Raw genomic sequence first — 20,462 nt, forward strand, 5'->3', positions numbered from 1 at the left:
TTCAACTACCTTTGACTCCTGACCCTTAGTCTTTCTTGCATGTTGAAAACCACATTTCAATCCACGCCATAGCGGGCAGAATGAATATAGCACTTTATATGAAGCCAAGAGGAACTGCTTTTTAATTCTCATGCAGTACCTATCATTGTCCTGGATTATCTTCTGCTCAGTGTCACTCTATAACACCCCCAAAATGTACAGTATGTTTTCCTTCATGCATCTACCAGACACGCGGAACCTTGTGTACCTAAATAGCAATTTGTTTTCATCCTTAGAAGAAGAATGGAAATACTCCCCAAACTTATAGCACAACACAGGAAACTTAATTAAAAAACAGCAGGGGGGAGATTAGAACAATATGCTGGGCCAAGTGCATACACCACTTCCTTTTTTGTCTCAAAGCCTTAGGGATGACAGAAAGAAATAGAAACATCTAAAAATACATAAAATCATACCAGTGCTAGCACCAGGAAGAGTGCCCCTTTCTAACAGAAATTCTTGAAACACAGATTTCTATAGTTAGACAGGGACTCTCTAATGAAATAGACATGCAAGATTAAACTAACAATGTAACAAAATCAGATGCAAGTCAGAAATCAAACTCAAAATTGAAAAGTCATGTTTAGAAATGAGTATCCATGTTTTAAAAGGGAGAAGGAATTTTAACAATTAATACAGCATTGCCCCAGATACAAATTTAATTCATTCCATGATTCTGGGGAAGATGGTCATAGTCCTTTTGGTTACCTGATGTGGAGTTTGTGAATGGAAGCAAAGTTTTGTCCAATGCTTCTGTTTACAGATTGGATGATTTGGGAACAGGGGCATTCATGAACTGAGATATTACCATAATTTCAGATATATGAAAGATACAAACTAGTCTTTGAAAAAAAAGAAACGTTTGGGAAGTCTGAGCATTGCAAATGTGACCTTTAAACAAAAATCATTAGGGCAGGAAAACAGTAGGAGATTTCTTAAAAGAGGACTGACAGACTGGGAGTTTGGGCCAGGGAATTTTTCCAGGGTGTACTGTAAAAGGAACTAACAGATGTGACAATAGAAAGACACAAGAATGACCGACCCAGGAATGAGTGTCCTTTTAGTAGGCACTCCATGTGCATAAAATGCAGCAGAATAAACAATCAAAGAGGAAGGGAAACAATTTTCCTGTTGTTGGCAGCACTAAAGACATACAGAAGTGCAATCAGGAAGAATGACACAGAAGTTTAATTGGCCCCAGAACAGTGAGATCAGGGATTGAATCTAAGACTTGGGGAGAAAATTCACATTTCTGATCAGTCATTAATGCTACATTATAGTCAAGTAATTCTTAACAGCCCAGGGTGCTGTGACATCAAGGGGGATTAGATTTAAAATTCTAAGAAATTGAAAGAAGCACTTAGAATTTTATTTGCAACAAACTCAACTAGCATTCATAAGTGAAAGCCGAATAAATGTTTTAAGTATCTAAGATCTCTAAATATATAATCCTCTCAGATTATTTCTCACAGTGGTCAAAGCCAGATTCTATCAAACTATAAATTAAATTCATAAAACAGGAATATTTGGATAAAAGAAAGCATAGAGACCACCAGGTCTGGTGGTGCACATGGGAGGCTGAGGCAGGAGGGTCGCCATGTGTTTAAGGCCAGCCCGGGCTACATTGTGAGTTCAAGGCGAGTCTGGAATGAGACTCTGTTTCAACAACAACAACAACAACAACAACAACCCCCAAAAACAAAACAAAACAAAACAAAAAAATGAAAAAGAATAGAGACAAAAGGTCATTAACAGTTACAGGCAATGTACAGAAGAAAATAAACTAAAGACACTATAAAGAGATGATTATATCTATACAGGAAAGTGAAGGCACAAAAAAAATAGATATTCTAGAAAACACATGAACAAGAGGAAGAAAGTTTTGGGGTGTATGTCTTGTACTTTGAGTAACTACTTTGAAGATAATGATACACAGTATAATATTGATATTCTCTTGTCATTGTGATTACAAAATTTTGTTTCGTTTTTCATAAAAAATTATATAAAACCATGATACAAATGAGACTACCACTTGTGATCAAACTTCTGGTGTATTTTTAAGTTAAAAAAAAAAAACTACTATAGTAACAGACACATTGTCACATATCCCCTCAAAATCCTTGCCCTTATTTGACACATACTCATCCCATTGTCCTTGCTGCTTCCTGCAGCAGCTCTGGAGTCTCTTTCCTAAGGGTCTTGATCAGATGTGATAAAAAATACATGACTGTTGCCACTGAATGCATCCAGCAGAAAGGCAGGCATCTACCTCAGTCACCACTTCTGGCACCTGTGACTCCCAGCTCCTCCCCAAAGTCACCATAACCAGGAACAGGAGACATTTTGAATCCTTCAGGACATGGAGGCAGCCAGGACAGCACAGCTAAAGACCCTCAGGAAAGAGGACTCCAGAGCTGCTGCGGGAAGCGGCCAGGACGATAGGAGGAATGTGAGGGAAGTGAGGGGAAAATTTTAAGGGAGATAAATGGCAGTGAGTCTTTCACTCTAAAAATTTTTGTTTGAACATTCACCACACAGTTTGATCACATTTCATATTAGAGTAAGTTGTTGGTAGAGAAAGACAAGAGGGAAAAGTTGCATGAAAATAGAGAGTATACTTTGCACAGACTCCTAAGAAGGAGGAAGGACTTTTATACATTCAAAGCTCTGTACCTGAAAACAGTTCCAAGGACCGTATATTTTTACAAGCATACACAATTTTGTGAAGTGTCAGTTTAGAAACTATATATTACCAAAGCATAATAGCACTGACAAAACCTGTGTATCTAGGGGAATCAAATAGTGCCAAGTAAGAATGCCAGGAGGGGAAAGAGAGATTTTGAAGTTAGATAATGATGTTAATGAGCATTACCCGCAAAAGCAAAAGCTATTACTAATTTGTACAATGTAGTTTTGCTACAGACTTGATGAAGAAACATTTGAATATAATGGAGCCCTTCAAAATTTACATTATATGAAATTGTCTATTAAATTACATAAATTAAATGTACCAGGAGAAATGTTATCCATGCTGAAAAAACTGAGATTCCCCATCCTGTACCCTATTTATACGTTCCAAAAAGAGAAACATTTAAAACACTTGTAATTTTAGAATTAAGTATCAGAGGCAATACTTTGATTGTCAGGCTTGTGAAATACTTTCTTAAACAAGTTGCAAAATGTGAACCAGGAAGCGTTGATTTGTAATTTCAACCTAAATTAAACATTTAAAATTCTAGTTTAGGAAAGTTATGAAAGAAAAAAAGTTTTAAAACTAGGAGGAAAAGTTCCTAATCTCGGTACAGGGTACAGAACCATATTTATTACCTTGTGTAGTTTTTCAAAACTTACGTACATTATGTAGAAAGAAAAACATCTTTCCAAAATAAAAATGTACCGAGGAAATGGAAAAGTGGTTTAAGGAAGAGCAGATGGCTTGGAAACATGTGGAGAGAGGGTCAGGCTCACTGGCGATTAGGTAGATGAAAATCAAAGTCACAAGGAAACACTAGTGTATGCTCACCAGACTGTCAAAGAGAAACGCAAACACAAGCCTTGGCAAACACCAAACACTGATGAGGATGCAGGACATAGAATAAAACCCAGAAACGCCGGTGATTCGATGATTTTTTCCAAATTCCACTTAGAATTATTTCTTTCTTTTCTCTTTTTCTTTTTTTAATGGTGATGTATGAAAGACAGAAGGAATTTCATAAAAAGTTCTTAAAATTCATATGGGATCTAATAAAACTGACAGAAAATGCTGTGGAAAGAATTTTGCTTGTGGTGTATTAAAGTAATGAAAAGTTACTTGTAATAAAATGCTCTTTTCTTTGAATATGAATGAATATACCAGACTCCTGAAAAGACTAGAAAACCCAGAAAATACATCCTAGAATATGATAATATAGCTGATGCCAGATAGTATTTTAATTCAGTTGAAAAATATGGCTAATTTCATAAACTGAACAACTGATACAATAGTTTTTACTGAAAAGACATGACTTAAAAAGTTAACCAGAAATATTATAGTTTTTGTAAGAACTTTGCAATAATGACTTGAGACTGGATGCTGAAAAAAAACAAAAAAAGAAAAGAAAAAAATGTTCCTACACATTTCCAAATAAAAAAAGTTTCCCACATTTTCAAATACATGATATGGCAAAGTGAACTTAAGTTACCCTGGCTGGGCTAAACCTCACAACCCTCCTGCCTCAGCCTCTGAGAATGCTACAATGACAGCTTGGGCTTCCCTGTCTAGATTAAGCATCTGATATTTTGGAAGTCTTTTAAAATCCTATAATCACTTTAAAGAATTTGAAAATGAGACTTGTCATCTGAAAAGACTTTCAATTTGCAAATCAATATATAGATCCTAGTTTTTAATTCATCGAGTTTATTTTGATGGAAAAGTTTGCATAGTTTCTTTACTACTGACAATTTAGTGAGGAATGAAATTCTAAGTGCATAACTAACACACATGAATTTATTTGAGATGAAGACGAATCTTTTTGCCATGCCCACAAAATACTCTTGGCTTTACATTTGTTTGTTCGGCAATTTTCTTGCATGCAGACCAGAAGCAGAGTTGAATCAACATTGTCGGAAAGGAAAGAGCTCCTTTCTCTCCATTCCAGAATCTCTGCCATGTGAAACACGCCAGAGCTGGATGAGCTCTGCCCCCACTGACACTCATTTCCTCCCGTGCAGAAGGAAGGCGGGGGAAGGATCATGGGGCATGGATGCTCATGTGACCTTCATGACTCTTCAGAGGATGAGACATGGGAAGCCATATTGTTCTACCAAATGTGAACGAGTCTTCTCTTAATAAAACATCTATGTGGAGGAGGACACTGTCAATGCCCAGGATGGCTTAGCTGTCCATGAAACACACAAAGCCTGATACCATCAGAGGGAAGAATTGGTAGGAACATCTTGCATTCCTATTGTATTGTGAAATTCTCTTTCGAGCCTTCTCAGCTTTTGCAGAGATGACAGTAAGCCTAGATCCTTCTCTGACCACTGAGAAAAGTTCTCTTAAAAGAGAAAACAAAAGCAACAACAACAACAAAGCCCAGGTGGTTTACCCGCCATGGTGGTGCATACTTGTATTCCTAGCACTCTGGGAAGCTGAGACAGGCAGCACTGCAAATTTGAGCCCAATATGGGCAACTGAGTGTCTTATAGCAAGAGTCTGTCTCAAAATTTAAATAATTTTAAAAAGGCTGTGGAGGTAGCTGAGGATAAAGGTCCAATCCCACTACATGTACACAGGTACACACACACACACACACACACACACACACACACACACACACAGAATTTAGTGTTCATTGTTGTTGAGCCATAAATTAAAACAAATGCAGAAAAAAATTGTTGCATTTAGAAGTTCAACACCTACAAATCCACAAATCCATTGATTGTGTTCTTCCAGAGTCCTGTAGCAGTCAGTCACCAAGAAGACACACCTTATCAAATCTCTCTGCACCCCCGGGGTTGTGTTGTGTCCCCATTGACAGGTTATTTACACATTGGCATGTGTGCACACCCACAGGTCCAGCAGGAACGAGGATTTATAGAGTAATTATGAGGAAAACAAATGGCTTCATTTATACCTGGTAAATGGAGGCAAAAGTCATGCCAGGTCAAGGTAGAAATACCCATTTTAAAAGACAGAATGGTTACCACCACTAGCAGTGTTTTGGCTTAGATGCCTGGTGGATGGAATAATTCCATGAAAGCACATTGTTTTGAGCCTGAAAAGCACCGCTGTCTCTCCCATGTCGCAGGAACCTCTGTTCTCACTCTTTTCCTGTTCGAGAATGTTTTGTGACTTTTTATTGGGTTGTCCTGTATGTTTAAAGATTTCTAAAGAAGGGGCCTGGGAACATAGGAAGATGTTGAAATACTGAGGCATTTCTTCTCAGCACTTTACATAATAGCGCTTTTGAAACCATTCAAGAGGAGAGAGGGATGTGGGATCTTTAGTACAGCCTGAAATAAAAGATTAAAATTATGCCATTCAGATTCCAGAACGCATTTAACAGCTTTCTGCACCAGCAAGCTGGATTCAACGACTGTGATTAGTGAACTAGGAATCCTAGAGACTACTTAAATTACTGTGTTGATGTACATTTTATTAGAGTGGCAGTATAGGTAATAAATAAAACGTACAGAAAAGCAGCAACATGGTAAATCTGCGTCTCTGTTGGGTATGGTGGTGCACACTTCTAATCCCAAGACTGTGGGAGGCTGAGGCAGGAGGACTGCCATTTAAAACCAACCTGGACAACTTAGTGACCCAGCCAGACTGTTGTCTCAAAATGAAAACAAAAAAGTTGGGGAGGTAGCTCAGTGTGAAGCCCCGGGTTGCATCCCTAGTTCTCTGAGACGATGGAAACAGAAATCGTGCTTCTTGTTCTCCTACATTCTCCCCCCAACTGCGTGCAGTGGGCACCAGTTTCCCTCCACACTGTGGCTCCAGGATCCTGCCGGCCAGCTGTGTGAAGCTGGAGAAGGGGAAAGGGCCCAGGGAGTCACAGTCAGCTTTTGTGGGCCAAGACCCAGAGGCACACTCAGCTCCTGGAAGCAGGCCCCGAATCACCCCTGTGCGCTCGGGAAGAGGCTGAGGTCAGGGAGCAGCCAGCCCAGTCTGGGCCTGCATCGCCACAAAGCCAGCAGAGGAGGGCCCTGTCTCCCTTGTTGAGGGACCCATAGCTCCCTGTGCTTTCCATGATGACATGCAACTCCTGCCTTGCCTAAGAGCCCCCAGACCCAATCATCACCAGTAGTAGTTGCTACGACCCTGGGGTGCTGAGGAACAGTCACTGTGCCCTTTGGCTCCAAGGGGCTGCAGAAATCAGCTTTGGCTGGTGTGCTGCACAGGAGGACGCCCACTGCGCTTTTATGGTCAAATCTGGGCGCCTTCTGCCCCACAGAATACTCTTTGATCGGCTTCCCATTCCTTCCAAGTGCTAAAGTAAGGCGTTCTGTAAAAGACACACAATCCAATAAAAGAATAATAAGATCTTGAAAAGAGAATCTTACAGATGGTAAAATTAGACGAAGCTAGGCATGAGGCTGTTGCGTTCAGGGAAGGTCGCTGGGAGTAAACCGACCCCATGGAAAACGGGGCCGCAGGCATGGGGTGCTTCGGGGCGCTCTTGTTCAGGGCACCTCTGGCGAGCTCTGCGCTACCAGGACGCCAAGATTCCCACACATCACAAAGGCAGAAGAGAATTCTTAATTGGGGCGATGGGATAAAATGTTAGAGTGGAACAGAGAGAGACGAGAGACACACAATTATTACAGCAAGGAGAGGAAAAGGGCAGAGTGGGAGAGAGAGAGGCACCTGGAGACCTAGCTCCCCGCAGGGCGAGGAAAATGGAAGGAAGAGGCCGGCTGGTGCGTGCGTGCGTGCGTGGGTGCGTGTGCGTGTGCGTGCATGCGTGTGTGTGCGTGTGCGTGCATGTGCGTAAGCAGGTCTGTCAGAGTGCCCGGATTAAAGGAGAGAAGACCAGAGAAGAAGAAGGAAGAAGGAGGGGTAGGCAAGGAAAACAGCCAAAATATGCAAAACTCCATAAAAGGGAGTTGAGTGTTGGTGCCTTTGACTGGCTGGATATAAATAGAACCTAGAATTTGGAAAGTTTGTGGAACGTCTTACAATAACAGCGAGCATCCTATTTAAACTGTTGTGTGTGTGTCTTGCAAGTTCTAAGAGGAAATGAAATATTAGCTAAAGTACCAAAAGGCATAGGGAAGTGCGATGTGTGTCTATGTTTTTACATGAATATTTTAGCACAGAATGGAACTTCAACTGGAAAAAAAATTCATAGCAGAAAAACAGCTTAATAATTGAAGTTGCAGTCCCTGAATAAAATATTATGTAGCTATTAAAATGAACGTGGCAGAGACATCATAGCAACAAGTGAAACTGGTTTTTATGAGAGTAATGAAAAAAAGCAGGTGCCACAATGATACGTGTGCTCTGTTCACAACTGTATGAAAAAATTAGGGGAAAAGGAAGAATGGAGGAACTGGTAAAGATATCGCACATTGCTGATGGCTGGGGTTGAGGGGGTATTCATGTCAACTATTTATATTGTTATTTTCATAAGAAAACATAGAATTGAAGGAGCAAAAGTAAAAACTGCCCTACTTGTCTCAGAGTTTGGCAATCTCAGCGTTCTGAAAGGCTGAGGCAGGAGAGTCAAATCACAAGTTCAGGCCTGGGTTTTTTTATAGCTCTGGAATCAATGAAAAAGACAAAGATTTGCTCTGGTCTCAGCTTCCTTCTGATATGCACGATGGGTGAGAATGAAGGGCACACAGCATTGTTTAAAACAGAAAGTACCCTTTTTGCTCTTGACGAACTCATCTTTCAAGCTTCCTTTGCTTCTCCTCTTTATCCATTTAGAGTACTTTTTGCCATTGCACTTCATGGGACATAATACTGCACTGTGGTGAGATAATCTGTGCTCAACTTCAGCCATCACATTAGAGCCAGAAAGACAACAAAGAAAACCTTCACAATCGCATTCTGCTGTCTGTGTTAACTGTGTGAAAATTCTCAAGGTCTCAAAGTTCCTTTTATCAATGTTCATTTACCATTTAAAAGTCAGTATTTTTACACATCTTATTTGCTATTAACCCCATTACAGTAAAAATAGTTCCATGGAATAGATTTTATTACTTCCACCCTTTAACACATGAAAAAAGTGACACCTAGATACAGTCTCAAACATGTTTAAGATCACATGACTATTAATCATGATTATCAATTTGTCTGGATTCAGAGTTGCCTAGCAGATTAGTAAAGCACACTTCTGCATGTATCTGGAGCTACTCCCAGAGAGATGACTGGCATGCAGGCCAGCACGTAAAGGGGAAAGATCACCCATTCTTCTGGGTGATACCATTCATGATGGGCTTGCAGCTCATCTGGAATGCAAGAGGATGAAGGAAGAAGTCAGTCTGTACTTGCAAAGCTCCACTGTTGGAGCAGGTGCACCATTTGCTGCTGCCATTGCCTGGGGACATCAGAGCGAAGCTTCTCTGACCTTTCAATGCCAGTCCCTTCCAGTGACACTGCAGGGAACTCCCAGGCCTTCGGCCTTGGACTGACTCTGTGTCCCTGATTCCACCTCTTCTGTGGATTTCAACAGCATGGACTGAGGAGCTCCTAGGACCTCTGACTCTCCATCTTGAAGATGATTCTGTGGCTCTGTACAGCCTCAACCAATACAGATCAATAATCTGAACTCCAGGAGAACTAGGAAAGGAATTGGAGACTTGTCTGATGCCCAGTCCAAAACTCCTGAAGGATGTCTGTGCTTCTGCAGGGAAGGTCCATCAATACCACCAGTCTGCAAACCACCATGCCCAAGAGAATCACCAGATCATCAGCCCCACTCGCAGAATTCCAATGAACCGGCAAATTCTGGGCAGAGCTTGTTAATTTGTGTTTCTACCAGATTTCCCAAAACTGATGCTGTGGACCAGAGTTACAGTCACTCATCTTCCTACATCTTTCTAAAATGCTAACTGTGAAATACCCAAGGTCACCTGTTCCTTCTGCAACCTTGACATTGTTTTTGTTTCAAACCCCTGCATGTCTAACCTTAATGGTGCTGTGTCTTTCCTGGTTGGGTTTCCCAGGCCATCAAACACCTTCGGAACTTGTGTTGAATGGAGTGTGTGGTGGTGAAGAAGCGGCCGGATTCCCAGGTCTTTAAGGGTCCTCATTAATATTTAGGGATTCCTGTGCCCTGTGGAAAGCAGGGCTCTGCAGTGCAGCAGAGCAACCAGCTGAAACACACAGGCCCATTCAGGGGCACAGGAAAATGCTAATGTGCACGTTAACTGTTAACTCCCTCTAAAAATAAAAACAACACAGCACGCGCTCTTCACCGGAGGAACAGATCACTCTAGATTAGGCATATGCTGTTGTTTCAGGTGGCTGACCCCCCTGCACCAGGCCCGAGTTCGGAGTTCAAAAACAAAATCACAAGTTGGAGGGGAGGTCAGCGTGCAGCTCGGCAGTCTGAAGCAGCCCTGTTAGCAGTAACAGCGTGGGGCACTTGAGATGTTTGAACAGTGGCCCTCTTGCTGTTGAGGGAATTGAAAAAGAAAGAGCTGTACAAAGAGCATGAGCAGCTCCCTTGATTTCTATCAGGTATTTCATGGTGAGATTTATTTCTCCCGCTGTCTCCTGCTGCTTATTTTCAAGGTCAGGACCATGATCCTGTGCTGGGTACGCGTGTGTGCAGTTAGGTTTGGGGCCCCCAGGATGGCAGCTTGAACAGATGGACTTGCAGACAGTTGTATGTATGTAATTCATTGCTCTTGGAATCCAGATTCTGTGATATAACCTCAGTCATGTAAAACCCTTACCCTGGACAGATGCTTATCAAGCATGGAGCTTAGCCAGCTGTCTCTGAAGTCCAGGGATGAGGACACTGTCACAGCTGATCTGCCGCTGGGGTGCAGACATGATGGTGGCCCACGAACTTGGCTCTGGAAGATTTGATGAAGTCCTCAGCAACAGGGACCAGGACCAGGTGTTCTGAGAGAGGGCAGATCTAGCTCAGTGGTGAGAACAAGGTCGAAACGCAGCACAAAACCTGGCCATGAGATGATCTCTCACTGGCAGAAACACACACACATCCAGGCGTCCACACTGTTCGTCTCCCAGGGCTTTGAACTTCAGACACCTTCATTACAGTGCTACCTTACGTTGTCCTCATCGTCCACGTAAAGCAAACCAGGCTTCTGTCATGTACAGGGTAGCTTCCATGTCCTGAGCTTTAGATGGTGAAATCCCAAGCTCTGATTTCATCAATAGCAAAACCTTTGGCAAGATATTATTAAAGTCAATTTGCAAATAGAAAAAGCGAAATGGTAGCTCTGTCAGCTTACCTCAGATGGAGTAGGTAATAAGGGGGCAGAAACCAAACCCACACTAGTGCTAAAATATTGCTGATGCCCTCGGTATCATTTTCTCTGCCTCTGGTATTTCTCTTCTTTCATGCAGAGGCTGAAATCACTCTTCCCTCTGGTTCCGGTCCAGGGTTGTGTCTTAGTGGTTTTCCCTGGACCTTGCCTCCAGCCAAGCGGAGTTGCTTATGCCTACTTCCTGCTGTTCATCTGCACATAGAGTATTTATCACACTGCTGTGGTTTTTTCTACCTGCTTATCTCCTAATCCCTTTACTCGTAAGAGTAGTGGTTCTGTCTTATTTATCTTATCTGTACAATATCTGTTGCTCATGAAAAGCTTTATAGAAATAAACTAGGAGGTATTTATAATATCATGAAATTTGGCCTCTAATTATATCTGATGAATGAACTTGCCCCTTTGCAAAGCGTCAGTCTGGTCATTTACAGCCCAAATAGAACAGAACCACTAGCAGTATTACATAGGTCCTTTTTTTTTTTTAACTTTATTTTTTAAAATTCTATTTTAAAGAGAATAAAATAAAAAATAATGAAACATAGTAAAACCAATCAAAACAAAGCAATGAGAACAATACAGGACTTCAAAACAAGAGACTAGAAAATCAACAATTTCTACCACAGGGCCTCAAGTTATCTTCCAAATAACTGTCCATATTATAAGACATAGTAAAATCAAACAAAACAGGACTGAATAAAAACAATACAAACAAAGAAATGAAAGTGATACAGGACTTCAAAATAAGATAATAGGAAATCAACAATGGCTACCATAATATTTCTTGTTATCTTGAAAAGAGCTGGCCACACCATCAGACATCATAGAATCTAACAAAACTAAACAGAATAAAAGCAAACCAAACAAAACAATGAAAACAGGATTTCAAAACAAGGTAATAGGGCCAGGGATTTATGTCAGTGGTATAAGCACCTGCCTGGCATGAGTTTGATCCCTAATACCAAGAAAAAAATTCAAAACAGGATAATAGGAAACTAACAATGGCTACGGCCTTCCTTTTTTAGACATTTCTTCCCCTTTCACCCTCACAGTATCTTCTGTACATTTTGGATCCCACTAACTCCTTCAGTTTTTTCTCTCTGTAATTTTAAAGGAAATAAAACAGAGCAATAAAACAAATCAGAACAGTGATAAGACATTAGGAAACCTACAATAGTTATTATATTGCACAATGCTGTCCTCTAAATAGTTGCTTGAGTTTAGGCTTGCAAAGTCAATCAAACAACACAGTTCTTCCAAATTTAGCTGGTTGCTCACCACAGAGGATGTTCTCCTCTCCCCAGTCTGCAGGCCAATCCGGCTCATAGGCAGGATCTTAGCTTCCATCCTGGCTCTCCCCATCAGTGCCCTGAATCGCTTATAGGCAGCACCACAAGGGCCCTTTTAAAAGTGATGGGCCCCATAGTCCACAGCCGAATGAAAGTCAGTAAGCCCAGATGTGAGGGGCCTGCTGGGAGGAGAGGGCTGTGACATTGGCCAGGCATTCTTAGCTTCAGGCTGCACATCTCCCTATCACAGGTGAGAACACTGAAGGTCAGTGGTGTCTGCTAAACCACCCAGTATGCATTGCAGATATCTAAGGAGATTATTATTTCAATCCAGGCTTTTACAAAGCCAACAATTCTGCCCTAAAGAATTATGGTTGAGAACAGTAGATGGTCTAGAAAAAACAGACAAATGATAATAAGCAAAACCTCATATGTAAAAAACTAGAGGTAGCAAGTTGGCTCCAATGAAGAGTTGTGCAAAGTCAGAGATTTTTTAGCAGAACAGCTAGCAATGGTCCAAACGTTGGTTTTCTGGGATCATCTATTTCCATTTGAACTTCTACAAGGTGGAAATGATTGCCTGAAAGCTTTTTTTGTCAGAGGACTGTATGGAATCAAGGCACATGAAACTTCTCAGTAAAGTGTAAATGACTCTGGAAGTCTAAGTGGAAGTTACAGGCATTTTTGCTTGGAGAATGAGAAGGCAGGTTGCAGCAATCATGGTTCAGGGATTTAATTAAAAATAAAACAGTCCTCCATGCTAAACTCCTATGAGAAATCTCTTGCAGTTTTGAGTCTCTTTGGTACCAATACATTCCATCAAGATGCAAAGTGAGTGACCGGTGTTTACAGGTGTTGGTTACATTTGAGGCGGAAGATGCTCTGGACATGACAGGTGATGCTAGGATTGTGTGCTAGGCAGCAGAGGAGCCACAGCTGGACAGCACGTGTGCCGGGCTGGGACGTGCCAGGTGGCCTGGAGACTTTGCGCAGTGCTTCCCCTCAAGTCTCTGGTCCTGACCTTCCAGGGCCTCTAGGCACCACACAGAGGAGCCCCCCACCTCTGCTTTCTTGGGTAACTGGGCCCACTTCACACTGGCTACCCCAGAGGACTTCAGGTCCTGACCACACTTGCATTCCGTATTTCTCTTCCACTCCTCCCTCATTTCCCACCCTCTCTCCATTGCAGGCCACAGGGATCCCCACCTTCTGTTGCTTACTGCTTCTGTCGGGGAACAAATGGCCAGTGATGTTTGCAGTCATGCTGGAAATTGTGTCCAAGGTGTCTCTGAGTCTAGGTGGCTGTAAGTAAAGAAGCCATTCATGAGGATACAATGACATTGCACTTTTGAAAAGATGGGGAAATTCATGATGTCTCCAAATGTATGGGACAGGGACTAGGCAGTGGCTGAGCAGAAAATGGAGGTGAGAGTTTGATTAAGAAGGTTCAGGGAGGATTCAAAGAACAGAGTTTTATTTCTGTTGAATGTGAACAGCTGTAGCATAAGCACATACAGATGTCCGCCAGACAGTTATATGTATACAAGTGCAGTGTTCAGGTCAAAAGGTAGATATGTGATTAACACACACATACACACGTGTGTATACCTGACAGTCATCCCACATATCAGAAAAGCAATGAAAGAAAAGCATAAAAATGTAGAAATCAGTGTGGAGATTCCTCAAAGTTGGGATTGGAGGTTCCATTCAATCCAGCTATTCCTTTTCTGGGTATTTTCTCAGAACAATTGAAGACATCATACCTCAGCAATACACATGCACAATTTGTAACAGCTAAATCTTGGAAGCAACCCAAATACCCATCAATTGCAGAATGGATAAAAAGAAGTGGTATTTTAATGCACTGGAATATTACTCAGCTATAAAGAAGGATAAAGTTGAGGGTTTTGTAGGTAAATGGATGCAACTAGAGACCATACTCATAACTGAAATAAATCAGACTCGCATGTGTAAATATATTGTCTCCATAGTGTAAATTTTTAAAAAATATAAATAAGATCCAAAATGTGCAATAAGTATTGTGAAAATGAGTGGGAGAGAAAGTGCTCAGAAGGAAAGAACAACTGGGACGGGGAAAGGACAAAAGAAGGAAGGGAAAAGATTATAGGTATACATATGCATGCATACATGTGTGCGTATATGTAAATCTATACAAGGTAGATGGCTATACTACAGATCTGTTAGTTCATCAAAAAGGACAGTCTGTGTTTTCATTGCCTGACTGATCGTTTTTTCATGCCTAAATCTTGTAATCTGAACAACCACTTTCTAAATAATATGCAATATAGTAACTAGTGTTAATTTCCTATTGTTTTTGAAATTATGTATCACTTTTATCCTTTTGTTTTTATTTAAATAAAATATTTTTAAAAAATAAAAATATAAACACAGTGGCTATCACAAAGATTAAAAGAACTTTAAATGGGCTTTTCAGGTCTTACTGATAATTTTAAATAATTACATATTTTTCTTAATGGTAATAATATTCATCAAAGAAAATATAAGCTCTTAATAATCTGTGCTTATAATTAAAAGCCAGCAATATATTCAAATTTCATTTCTGTATTGCTAAAGAATAGAGTTTATTATTTCTTAAACTACAGTTTCTTGGGTATTTGTGCTGGTCTTCATTTTTTTTAATACTAGGAATTGAATGCAAAGGTTTTTCAGTGAACTACATTCCCAGCACATTTGTTTTTAAATTTTGAGACAGAGTCTCACTAAGTCACTAAATTACCCGGACTGGGCTCAAACTTATGGTCCTCCTGCCTCAGCCTCCCAGGGTGCTAGAATTACAAGGTATGTGCCACTTCAGCCCTTGGGCAGCTTCATTCTTAACAGTTAAGAACAAAGCCCTTAAAGCAAAAAATTACTCACACTCTTAAGGTGTACTATCTTTCAAAATAATTCTGAACTCCAAGTACACAGTGTTAGAAACTGGAAAAAAATAAAAACTTGCACAGATCTTCATTCTGTCTGACAGATTGTCAGTGACAGTTTGATCCACTATTTTAAACTCAGCCCAGGATTTTGACCCTGAATTTCACGAGGATTTGACAAATCTAGACACAAGCCTATTCTGGTTGCCATCCTGGGAGATTTGAGTGGTTTGAGAGAGACTGTTATGGATTCATATCACACTTCAGAAAGTCACAGGCAGGTAATCACTTCAGTTTTGACTATCTGTGCATTCACTGCTTTAATTAATTCCTGATCTTTGGGCGAGTTCTCCTTCCCAGCTACTGTGCTGGCTTTGAGGGACACAGCAATCTGTAAGACCGGGCCATTTTCAGCTGCACTGATAGAGACACGCGGGTAGTGTGGGCAGGGAGGCCGAGCAAGGCTGAGAACAGAATCTTCCTGAGCCGAATGTCAAGGGTCCCGGAAATTGGCTGGGCGCCATGGGTGTGAAGCGTGTTTCAGGGATGAGCAAACGGCTGGTGCAAAGAGATCCATCCTTTAAAAACCCAGTATGTGAGGGATGACATGCTTTCCCAGATAAAAATACCAGCTAAAGCCCAGGCCACTCCCTGTAGCATAAGTGATGACCTCCTTGGCCCAGAGACAGGCCAGGACTCTTCCCAGTCAGTCTGCTCAGCGTCTCCCAGAAGTGCCACCTCCCTGGCCTCTGCTTCAATTCTGTCTCTTTTTGAGGTTTTCCAATAGCCTGCATGATTTGCTTTAAATGCAGGGTTAAAAATGCATGTGAATTAAATGATTATCCAGGTGACTGTGAAAAGCATTCGGGGAGCTGACAGAGAATTCAAGAAATGAAAGCTGACAGCCTCTCTGTCCCTGGGGACTTCTGGAAGCCCTGATGAGGTGCTGCTTTTTCTGCTCTGCAGATTCAGACCCCTGGACCGTCCTCAGCCTGGATTCCGGGAGGCTGGGTAGTCAGTGTTTTGTGGAATCTGGGTTTAGTATGTGACAACGCATGACTCAGAATTTAAAAATATTTTGGTGTTGCACTGATTGAGTAACCTAAAGTGGTTCCACATGGCAGATAAAGTCTCCTCAAGCAGAGGGCTCTGGATTATTTTCCTCCTCTACATTCTCATAATCCGCAGATTTTCCTTCTATTACAGAGCATAATCAGCACCTTTGGGCCACACAGTCCATTAGAGGGAGGGGACATGGGATCCATTTCACTCAAGCCCATTGTCACAACTTGCCTGTTTAACCAGAAGCATAGACATCTAGAACCTAAATTCTGCCTCTTCCCTTTGCTCACATGAAGAACAGCAAATATTTTTCCCTTTCCCCATGCTCATTGTAGCGTGCTTCCCAATAGCCAAGATGCAGAAACACATTAAATGTCTACTGCCATCAAGCATCTTGTCTGCCCTGAGCAGTCTGGAGTTTTCTGTGGACCTGGAAATTAATGCTCAGTTTCTGGTTCAATTCAAAGGAAGTATTAGAAGCAATTGTGAAAATCACTTGCTATACTTTTAAGTTGTGTTTAGAGAGTCTTCTATTAAATCGTCTGAAATAGTCAAAAAGGAGGTGATAGAGGAATGGAAAAGTGACACAAATGGTCACAGTAGTGGACTAAAAAGATCATTCTAATGCTTGAAAGAGTTTCTTTTCCACCAGAATCTGCTTCTTATTACATCAGAATGAATCACTGTCGTATAAGTACACGTCTTTGGTTGTGAAGAAAGGTAAAGAGATCAACTCTTATTACCCACAAAAGAGATCTCAGGTTACCCACAGATTGAATCTAAGGTTACCCATTAGCACCAAGAACCAGATGAGAGTTTACAGAGTTTACAGGTTCTCTTTTTAGAGCCTGTCTACTGTGGTTAAGGTGGAGGGCCAATTCGATGGTTTGCAATTTGTCAGTGAGATTAGGCAGTCATGCTTCTGTGTGAGTCTGTGTGTCACGGAGGGGTGACCGTGGGTACTAGCTGTGATCCCTGGTCCCTTACTCTCTGGTTCTGTCCCCTTCTCTGCTTCCTGGCCACCATGAGCTGAGCATCTTTGCTCCACTATACCCTTCTGCCTTGGCCTGAATCCGCTGAAACCATGAGACAAATTGAATCTATTCTCCTTTACACTGCGGGTGTCAGTATTGTGTCCCAGCAATGGAAAAGCCAACTAACATACTTCTCAGTGGTACATTGGAAATCATAAAGACTGAGCAACAGTATCAGAATGGAACTCCAGAGATCTCTTGGCACCACTGGGATGAGTATTTAAATGGGTCACCAAGAAATACAACTGAAGAGGTATAAGGGAGACAAAAGTATGAATATTAAAGACAGTAGATTATGGCATAAATCACGTGCATATTTAAATCAAAGAGAACTGGAATTGACCCATAGCTCAGCTGTTAGCTAGCTATGTAATTTTGAAAAGTGTTTATTTTTTCTTTAACTCCATGAGGCACCACTTTCCCCTTTGTAACCTGTAGAATTTTTATAAGCATTCTATGAGTGAATATATGAAATCAATGCTCTGATTGGTACATTGATGGCTTTGTAGTATAGAGAAGTCTGTATCTCGCCTTTTTGTTGGAAATGCTCAAACCAGCTGAGAGCTAGCCACAGAACCCAGGGAAACCAAACTCAAAATAGAGTGAGAGCCACTCTGTATGGTGGTGCACCCCAGCTCCTCAAGAGGCTGAGGCAGGAGGACAGTAAGTTCGAGGTCAGCTGGGATACCTTAAGTGAGAACTTTGTGCTAAAATAGAGAATAGAAGTAGAGTGTTTGGTGCATTTCTGTCATCCCAGCATCCCCAGCTGGGAAGCTGAGGCAGCAGGATTCCAAGTTCAAACCCAGGTAGGGAAACTCTGAAACTAGCAAGATCCTGTGTAAATTTTTATTTTAGAAAAAGAGGCTGAGGATGCTTAGTACCAAGGCCCTTGGGTTCAATCCCCGGTACCAAAAATTAAATAAGAAAATAAGAAATGTTAAAAATAAAGACATAAAGAATTGAGGAAATAACTCAGTGGTAAGATCTCCCTGAGTGTCATTCCTAGAATAATGAAACAAATGAACAAACAAACAAACAAATAATATATATATAAATAGTTTGAGGATCCATCTGATTTTGTTTTGTGGCTTTTGTCTCTGTGGATTGACTGATGTGCTCATGGAATCTCTGTCGGTCCTGGTCTCTTTTCCTCTCTGCAGGTAGCTGATCTGAACAGGAGAGGAGGAGAAGCAGGGATCCCCGGCCCTTCCAGGCCTCCCCATGAGATTCCTACTTGTGCTGGGCTTGGGACAGTGTGGGGTTAGCAGGGAGGAACCAAGGGACCTTGGTGCTACCTTAATGGATTTCAGCCTGAAAGAAGGGAAAGGCTGCTGACAGAGTTAAGTGAATAATTGATACAGATGATGTTTGCATTTTAACTATGCGCTTTCATATTTCATAGAGTAGAATGATTAAATTTAAGGCAATTCTGTGAAGAAGAAAGGCCTCTGGTTAAACTCCCCCAAACCAGAAAAAGAGGAAAGGCTTTACACACCTGTATGAAAGCTTCCTAAGAGCAGCTTTCTTCTCTGCCCAGTGTGCTCCTGCTCAGTTCTTGCTCTGTGTGCAGAATATATTTTAGGATTTTGTATTTCAAAGGGTATTTCAGAAGCCCGGCGTTTTAGACATGACATCCTTCAAAAATGATGTGTTGTCTAAGAACAGAGATTATGCTATTCTTGGATTTGAACTGCGTCCTGATTCCTTTGACAATCACCTCTTCAAGTTATACCATCACCAAGTAAAGTTATATAGCAACTTCATTTTCTGAGTTCTACTAATTAATAGCTACATTTTAATATCTCTAGGGTTCTGGCGTTTAAATGCACTGAAACAAATACGGTAAAACTACTTGTAGTTCTCTTGGTGATGGTGGATGGTACCAGTAGGCAGCAAGGTTTGCAGTTTTAGTTTGAGGATTCTAACGTACTTAGCCAAAAGTGGTCTTGCTTGATGCCATAACTTCTAAGTCATGATCATCCCAACCAATGAACTAACAGAGGGAAATGTTTGTGACTATTTTAACCATCACTCTCAAAATGTACAATTGTGGAAACTAGGCAAAAATAGATAATAAACAGGAGATAGACTAGAGTTAAAAATAGGATTGCTTTTAGTTCAGTCTGTGGATTTTAAAGACAATGGAGTGGTGCGCTGTATCTTTCCCCCCAGAATCTCAGGCCCCTGGTGGAATAACCAGATACTTTCTTGGCACCATTGCACCTGGGTTCCATTCTGTCTCCAGTGAGGCTGACGTGACTTTGGTGAGTTTCTTAACTTCTCTGCTTCTCTTTCTTCTATCAATACAATGGAGATGGTGAAACCGAAGGACACAAAATGGAGAAAAGCATCACTAGGCTGTAATCACAGGCGAAAAGTAAAACAGAGCAACTCCTGTTGGTAACAGAGGACTGTAAATGAATCTGTAAATGATCAGCCTTCCATGAATACTAATACGGGTGCAGAGATGAAAAGATACACTCTTGTGTGTATTTAAGTGTGTGTGTAACTTCTCCAAGTGAAGATTAAAACAGAATCTTCTAATTGAAAGGCCAATTAGTTTGGAATGGCAGTATCTAAACATCTCTGATTCATCAGAGAGCTTTGAACATTCTTTTCTGAAGAAATAAGCCAAATCTGGGCTATGATTAATGCTCAACAGGAAAACACTGAAAAACAAGAAGAGAAGCTGAATGCCTTACTTAAGGAACCAAATTTACTTGATTTTCAAAATAAAAAGAGTGAAAATCCTATAAAATATAGGATGCAAACTACATCCTTTAAAAGGACAGGAGGTTTGAAAAGATACATGCTGTTCACTCTGAGTTCTCAGAGACTCTGTCTGAGGTAACAAAAACAGCAAGTTTTTAGAAAAGAAGACAAAGGAGTCTCTCAGCATTGTAGATTGTCTGTAATTCCTTAAAGTTTGTCAGCATCTTGTCACTGAAGAAGTAAAAAACACCACCATTCGTGATGAGAATTGTGCTGATATAAAAGGGGGTTGCTTGGCAACAGATCAACTTATTTAAACTTTTATTGCTGCTTTGACAAAGAAGAGAAATGTGAAGACACCAGCAAAATCTCCAGGGTCAACAGCTTTAGCAAGCCATGCCATCTCTGGATTCATGCTGTTGTGCACTCAACCTTGAAGTCAGCAAACTACATTTCCCAAGATCCTTTGCCAGCAG

The 20,462-nt window shown here is 41.1% G+C and overlaps 1 long non-coding RNA gene across 3 annotated transcripts in view; it reads right to left on the reverse strand.

Annotated features, from left to right (window-relative positions):
* Nucleotides 1-11,366: 11,366 nt before the first annotated feature.
* LOC106025935 (uncharacterized) overlaps nt 11,367-20,462 on the reverse strand; it is a 19,633-nt gene continuing 10,537 nt past the window's right edge. For all 3 annotated transcript variants that reach the window (XR_010049122.1, XR_002789473.2, XR_010049121.1), the window contains 2 exons: nt 18,770-19,571; nt 11,367-13,580 (listed from right to left, as the gene is read on the reverse strand). This is a non-coding gene — a long non-coding RNA (uncharacterized LOC106025935). The remainder of the gene's footprint in view (nt 13,581-18,769; nt 19,572-20,462) is intronic.

Source organism: Cavia porcellus, unplaced genomic scaffold, assembly GCF_034190915.1.
Source record: "Cavia porcellus strain 051 isolate PalLab524CR breed Dunkin Hartley unplaced genomic scaffold, mCavPor4.1 scaffold_8, whole genome shotgun sequence".
In the NCBI taxonomy this organism is placed as follows: Eukaryota; Metazoa; Chordata; class Mammalia; order Rodentia; family Caviidae; genus Cavia; species Cavia porcellus.